We start from the raw sequence: 8,813 nt of genomic DNA on the forward strand, positions 1-8,813 counted from the left end.
GCACAGTGCTCTCAAGAGCCTCGAACTTTGCAGTAGTCTCACGATCACGCTTTCGGTTACCATCCTCCACCTTGAACTTAAAGCTGATGAACTCTTCCATGTCAGCACGAATCCGGTCCATGACTTCATTATGTGGCAAGACGCGCAAGCAGTCACTAAGGGCGTTGATACGTGTCTCATGGTTAAAGGCCCAAGTCATATGAGTAATAGTAGTAAAATAGTAAGGAACGGGATCATTGATCCGAGGTTGATGAACACGACGTCTAGCAGGAGACGGCGGGGCAGGAGCAGCAACGGAGCTATCACTCGAAGTCGACATCTGCAAACAGCAAAACCGCAAACCACATACCAAAAGATATAACTAATATGAAATGAAATGCATATTAATGCTATAACAAAAGGTCAGGCTGTAGACTAGACTCTAATGCACCCTAAGAACCACGGGTTGACCACATTAAGACCGCCTAGTTCCCTACAACCAGAGCTCTGATACCACATGTGACGACCCCGTCAAAACACTTAACGGATCCGTCAGTTGGTCCCATAGCTTGATCGGACTTAAATGAATTAAATAAACAAAGTTGCATTCTTTTATTTCAAAATGTGCCCAAAAAGGAAACAAACCACACTAAATAGTTTAAAAACTAACCAACCATAATAAAGGACCAAAAGTTGACACAAACATTGCCAACAAAACCACAAAGTTAAATTATCCAAAAATAGAATGCAAACTTAAGTTTCATAAAATTGTTTCATAAAATCTGCCCAATGCATGCAGACTCTTCTAACGACAGCGGAAGCATCAAATAACTCAAGTACCTGTGAAAACATGCAAGTAAACTGTCAACACAAAGGTTGAGTGAATTATAGGTTTAAATAAAATAAGTAAACTTAGACCACAAGATTTAAAAAGAATGTTAGAAAACATTAAACATTATTTTCATTATCAATGAGCCACCTGGTAACCACTTAACCCTTTAATTACCCTTACTAAACAAAATAAAATATACACTTGGACAGTGTATCTATAACAAATTACGAAGTACTAAACATTCCGATAAACAAATTGCTAGCGCGACTAGCTCGAAATGGGGTTGTCAAACCCGATAGATCTATCAATAGGATTCGCGTTCACCGGTAGAAACCAATGATTACAGTTACCAGACTAGGGAATATTTTTGTCCAACTCACAATGAATAATTAAATTTAACTGTACTTGTGTCTAACCGTAAATAAAAATACGCATGTAATCACATCCCAAAAATATACTTTGAAAAGTATTTAAAAACGGGACTATAACTCACCTTAAATAGCAACTGAAGAAATCTCACAAATAAGCGAACAGCAAGTAAAGTAAAGTGATCAAGAAAGATCACAACGCCGACCTATAAATAAAGCAGGTCGATATAAATCACTAACTTAGGTCAAGTCTTAGTATGATAGCTATTGTACATGTTGCAAACAGACATAGAGCATTATTCAACAAGCATCGGTTTGATTGGAACAGCATAAGGACACACACTTTCTATTTTTAGAAAGTTTCTATTTTTAGCAGGTTTCCATTTTTGGAAAGTTTTCTATTTTAGGAAAGTTTCTATTTTAGGAAAGTTTCTATTTTAGGAAAGTTTCTATTTTTGGAAAGTTTCCAAATTTAGAAATTTCTATTTTTAGAAAGTTTTGAAGTTAGGAAAGTTTCCTTATTTAGAAAGTCAACAGAAGTCAACTGAAAGTCAAAGTCAACCGAAAGTCAACTCAAAAGTCAACCTTGGTCAAACATAGTCAACATTAATTTGAAAAGTGTAAATCATAATAATAACATAGGTTATAAAGTTTATTAAAGTCAAAAGTGTATAATTATGTCTCAACATAAGTTTAATTAAATAAAATGAATTTTTAAAGTTAACATAAATTAAAATGTTATAATTAGTATAACATAAGTATTTAATTAAATAAATTAATTATTAATCATAATATAAGTATTATTAATTAATAATAATTTTAAATCATATCATAAGTATTATAAATTAATAATGAATTATTAATCATATCATAAGTCTTAAAATTATTAAATCATAAGTATTTAATAATTAATTCATAATTAAATAATAATTAAGTCTTATAATAATTAAATAATTATTTAATCTTTATTATAAGTCTTATAATAATTTCTCAAAAATAAACTTAATACTTATCATAAGTATTTTCCTTTAATAAATAAAAGTGTTATTAATCATAAGTTTAATTAAAATGTTAATTAAATCATAATTAATAATTAATTAATATAATAAATAATTATATTAAAAGTCTTAAAATAAAATAATTACTTCTTTAACATAAGTAATTCATTTAATAATGAAATCTAAAATTTTATCATAAGTTAAATTATAAATCACAAGTTTTAAGTTTAAAAGTTCATCGGGTCGTATCTTGAGCCCCGGGTGTCGGTTTCGGGCAAGCCACATATGCAACTTCACCTACTCAAACCACCCGACACATTTATGAACTCAAGAACACTCCAAGAACAGTCCCTAAGTCGTGCATATCAGCCATGACATCAATTGGGAAATCATTTTACTCAAAACAGTAATTCGGGCAAAACGGGTGAATCGTGGCTCGGATTTAGGTGACCCGAACATGAATATTCGTCCCACCATCAGTCCTAACCAAATGAGGCACCCTAAAGACACCAAGGATGGTCACAAAGTCGGACCCAACCTTGTTCATGCCAAGAACACCTTTCAATTTCAACCAAAAATCAAATTAAGCATATCTAGGGCTCCGGGAATCGAAACGACATGAATCCGGAGTCTAAAATTAATGTCTTGATGAGAGGAACTCATTTATGTACTTTATTTCAACATTCATATCAGTTACAAAGTCAGAATATACGTTTTATGCTGCTGTCCAAAATTTACAAACCGAAAACATGTACAAACGAGTAATTCTACGCATTCAAACAACAATACAATAACTTATACACATCATACTAATCATATAACATATAAAATCAGTAATATAAATGAAAAATCAAAAAGCTAGGGTTAGGGTTTATACCCTAATCGAGAAACAAAGTAGATGATCGCGTAGAGAACGAAGAGAGGAATCCGTTTATATTAACCAATTGATGATCCAAGCTTTAATTGATGCAAGATGATGATGGATGGTGGTGGTGGCGTCGGCAATGGGAGAGGGAGAAGAGGAGAGAGCACAAAAATAAAATTAGGTTTTGAGAGGATAATGATAAATTGGAAATAAAATCAAAAGTGAGAAAACAAGGGAGTTTTACTCACCCCCCCCTTGGTGGCTTCGGCCGAACCAAGCAATGGGGTGGGCCCCATTGGCCCATTTTTGTTAAATGATTATTTCCTTGTGGCCCGAAGTCCCGAACGAAGCCCGAAACGCGAAAACACGCTTACGCGATTAAAAATCCGGAAAGATAACAAACGCGCGACGAAAAATAAATATAAATACACCTATAAATAATATGATCTTAAAATATCATATTTAAAATAATTAGGATTTAATAATCCCGAAAACTCGACCGTTGGTTTAAAAACCGAAAAGATTCGCCGGATGGAAATCCGCGGAACGTAGAAACATACAAATTAAAATATAAATGCATATATTCGCATAACACATATTAATTAATATATAAATATTATTACAAAAATAATAATATAGGTCATAGAAATGACGTGGCGCACAAATAGTTAACGGTCGTTAAATAATTAACGGAAAAAGATAACGGAAAAAGTAGGGTCGTGACATATATATATATATATATATATATATATATATATATATATATATATATATATATATATATATATATATATATATATATATATATATATATATATCAAATATAATTTGTGTTTACAATTTTAATAGTCATAATTATTTTAGAATAAATGTAAAAAAAAACAATTTTAATAGCAAATAATAATAATAATACTAATAATAGTAATAAACAATGATTGTTTTGACACTTATAACCATGATAATGATACTAATCCTTATAGTAACAACAAATATAACAACAATAATAATAATAATTTTATTACTAATATTAATTTAAATAAAAAAAATGATAATAAAATTATTAGTTTTAATAGAATTTGGTATATCTTATAACATTAGCTAGTATGATCATAATTAATATTAATAATAATTCTAATAATAATAATAATAATAATAACAAAAATAATAATAAAAAGTCAAGTAAACTACCTTAGAATTCGGACCAAAAAGAATTACCATGACCTTGCCATGGTTCGAACCCGCAACCTCCCAGATACACACACACCCTCTAAACCATCAGGCTAACGCCTGTTTATCTGTTTTAATAACCCCACGTTTCCTTATATCTGTTATTCTGTTTATACCTATTCTTCTTCCTCACAACAAGTTCTAATTCGATCCAGATCCAAATCAGATTCATATCGTTTTATCTATTCAGTTTAGGGATTAATCATCAAACAAAAAATACTTATAGTTTAATTCGGTTAATGAAAACTTCAAAACAAAGATTAAAAAAAAACTGTAAACCCGTTTTAGTTCTTTATGAACCCGAAATCAAAATCGAAAATTTTGAATGTTTTAATTCAAAGTTTATACACAAAGAATGTTTGAAAGCTCTTCAGTAATCTTTATCGAATCTCAATTTCATATATTTTGTAACACAAAGATTAAATTTAAATGAAGAACCCGTTTAACTTTATAAATTTAAAAGCTTGACTTCCATCAATTATGTATCGATTATGAAAACTTGAAATCTGAAACTTTACAGGTCATTCAGGTGCACGATTCCTATCCAAACTGTATTTAAGGATTTCGAAATAACATTCAAGTTCGAATTCTTGAACAATTGAAGTAATAACAGAGGTTACGAGTACCTATCTGTATTTTTCTGTTTTTTTTTTAAAACAATTAAAAGCAGATCTTAGTGAGGTGTATAAACTGATAGGATTTATTATATAAAGTGGGTGTGTGTGTAGCTGTGGATTCACGAGTAGCACAATAAAAATCAGAAACAGATAAGAATTGAAACAGATATATATGATAAAGACAGGATACGAAATCTATATATATCTATATTCTTGTTATTTATTTAAATTTATATTTATATTTATATAAAATCTGAATATATATATTTATTATATTAAACTTTGTAATATTAATTAATATTATAAATTTATTTATAGAAATCATTAATTTTGTTAATTTTTATAAGAATACAAATAATAATAGAATTTATAATAATATGATGATCTTCATAATAATAATGATCTTAATAAATTTATTATTAATTGAAAATAAAATGATAATAATAATATTCCTAATGATACAATTACTAAATTTTATTTTATTTTCTAATAATGTTAACATTTATATTTCTTAATGATAAAGATAACAATAACATCTGATAATTTTAGAGTTTATAATTAAGATATAACATGTTATATATATCAAACTTCATATTTACATTTTTATATTACTAATAATAAAATCTATAGTACAGATAATAATAGTATTTATATAACATTTATCTTAACTTGTAATTAGATATAACAATATTTTTAATTTATTAATTATGTAATATTTGCTAGTTATATAACATATAATAACATACATTTAATAATTAACATATATAAATAATATACATATAACCATTATATAGAAATCGTATTCATATACATTTATATATATATATATATATATATATATATATATATATATATATATATATATATATATATATATATATATATATATTTCATATTTAATTACACACACTTGTTCGTGAATCGTCAGGCATGGTCAACTGGTAACTAATTATCCGAATATAAATCTCACACTTTCTAGACTTAACATTAAGGTTTTTGCTTATCGTGTCGGAAACATATAGAGTTTAGGGTTTAAATTTGGTCGGAAATTTCCGGGTTGTTACAGTACCCACCCGTTAAAGAAATTTCGTCCTCGAAATTTGGTAGAGGTTGTCATAAGTAACAATAGGAATGTTTTCATGACAATTATGAAGTGATAATGAAGTTTTATCATTATTGATAAATATAGATAAATCATTTTGATCATGTGAAGCGTACGAGTGAAGCTATCATAAAAGAGAGTGGAATGAGAAATATGATATCGTTTTAACTGATGACGTGGTAATGATTGATTTCCGAAATTCACGAAATTTAAGAAAATCTTTTGTAATAAGATTTGATTCTTCGGCGATTTAAGAAATAGGATTCCCTTTGAGTTAATGCGGCAAATCTGTTGTGATTTCTTTATCGGATATTTCACTTATAAAACTACCCTCTTCGTTCCCTTATTTTCATATCTCGCATCTTTTACTCTTTTTCCTATCTGCTGCGATTTATACTCTAGTTCTATTTTTGGAGCTTCATTCTTTCATTTCCTCTTCCCGTCCTCAAGCCAAGCGAGCAATGGTTCGAAATTCGTAGGTATAAGATTTTGAATGAACATAGTCAATGTTCTCAGAAATGAATGGTAATGGTACGATTTTGATTTGTCAAATTACCAGAATATCCAGGGAAATAGAACTATCAAGATGATTTGTTCTTGATACGTTTCGGAATTGGTTAGAATGTAAGAGCCGTGTAACATGGCACATGATGATGGTACTGTGAATCATCACCTTTCATTAGAAACTTAACATGACTTACTGTAATATAATGAAGTTGATCAAGTTTCATTATATTATACTAATTCATGTATCAGTTCCCAACACTACTTCAAAACATTCCTATTTTAAACTTGGAGGTTTCAGAATTTAGAACTTAACATGAGTTACTGTAATATAATGAAGTTGATCAAGTTTCATTATATTATACTAATTCATGCATCAGTTCCCAACACTGCTTCAGAACATTCCTATTTCAAACTCGAAGGTTTCAGAATTTAGAAATTAACACAGTTTCTTTTATATTGTAACGCAGATATTACGGAATCATAAATGATTTCAGATAAGGATAGTTGTGAAAATGTCTCCAACAATATGGAGAATATGTATAACGGAAGATATGAAGATATTCTATAATATCTAAGATAAGATGATGATGATGAATATCATCTGAAAAGGTTTAGAATAAGGAGTAGGGTTCTTACTAACGGTTTCAGTAGGCACTGAGTCGTTTGGATTCTTTGAGAACAGGTTCAGTTCTTGCGATTTATCCACATCCTCTTTCATACCTTACTCAATCCATTTTCCAATTCCAACCCCTTCTATTTTTCTGAGCTTTACCAACACACTATACTTTTATTATCAAACTTTTGACTGTTAAAGTCGTTTATGGTTTTTGCTGCTTCATCAGCATTCCAAGAATTACTTCGCAGTTCAGGGTGTTTTTCAAAAACTTCAAATTCGGAGTATGAAATTCTTAGGGATAGACGTTTTCGGCACAACTGGGAGAATTTCTATGAGATTTTCAAAATACTGATTGCGGATTTCGCCAAAGAGGTGACGATCTGCTGGTGCATCTGCCGATGATGTTATGGAATTTAATAGGTTCTCCGGTAACGACGACGAAAGAATGACGTATATATATCGAGGTTATAATAAGACTAATCTTGATGAAAAATCGAGGTTAACTTGCTGGAGCTGTGGCAAAATTGGCTACTTTGGAAAGAAATCATAAGGTTGTTTTTGCTAATAAATGATAAGGAATTCGACGCGGATAGGTTTTAACTATAACTTTGGTTTCGAAAGTCTTTCAGGTGCACAACTGTATGCAAAAATCTTCCTTTTGTAGACGAGGTGCGGTTGGTTCATTTTTTTCCGATCGAGACGTTTTCAAGGTTCATGAAAAGATTTGAATATGAATTATAATCGTCAAGATACAAATGAGGTTTAAGATAGAATCAAGTGGCAAACTTGAAGAATTATTTAGTTTCATATGTTATAATCAATATTTTAATTTAATTCATTTTAATTGTCCAAAGTTAGCAGTCCAATAGTCCGATGGTTCAATGATTCATATATAATTTAATATATAATATTCGAATTAAATAATACGTATCGTGACCCGTGTACCGGTCTCGGTGTCGATCACAACTCAAAGTATATATATATTTTGGAATCAACTCCGACCCTGTATAGCCAACTCCCACCTTCACATATAGAGTGTCTACGGTTGTTCCGAAATATATATATAGATGGGTCGATATGATAAGTCGAAACCTTGCATACGTGTCCCGTTATTTAAAGTGCGTAAAAAAAAAAATAACAGAAATTAAATGACGATAAATAAAATTGCGAGAATGTAAATTTCGATAAATTAAATGTTAATCAGTTAGCTGGGAACAGTTAGCCGGAACAGTTAGCGTGAAATCCTATCACAATTCCAATTAATTAATTCGTTTGTTTCTAACACTTTTTATTTTTGTCCAATGTTTTCTTCGTTATGCCACTTGTTGGATTCTGATAGGTCAAAATCCAAGTATGAAATTTGAATAGAAATGGTTATTCTGTGGTGAACGGATACGTATATCGGTAGTTGTAAGTAGGATAGTAAATGATCGTTGAATCAGATTCGAAGAATGTACAGTGTAACTTATTAATGTGAATTCTAAATATTCCTCGGGTACTACCCACCCGTTAAAATATTTTCATCATTAATAGTTTGTACGAAAGAATTTTTAATTACCATCTTTATGAAAATATACTTGCATATATATTTTCATCGGATATAATTATAGATTTAATGATTCAAGAAGATATTATACTCATTTGATTTATTGTTGGCACTTGATTACATGATCTCTAAACATTAGAGATTACATAATTGCCA

This window comes from Rutidosis leptorrhynchoides, chromosome 11 (assembly GCF_046630445.1).
Source record: "Rutidosis leptorrhynchoides isolate AG116_Rl617_1_P2 chromosome 11, CSIRO_AGI_Rlap_v1, whole genome shotgun sequence".
Taxonomy (NCBI): domain Eukaryota; kingdom Viridiplantae; phylum Streptophyta; class Magnoliopsida; order Asterales; family Asteraceae; genus Rutidosis; species Rutidosis leptorrhynchoides.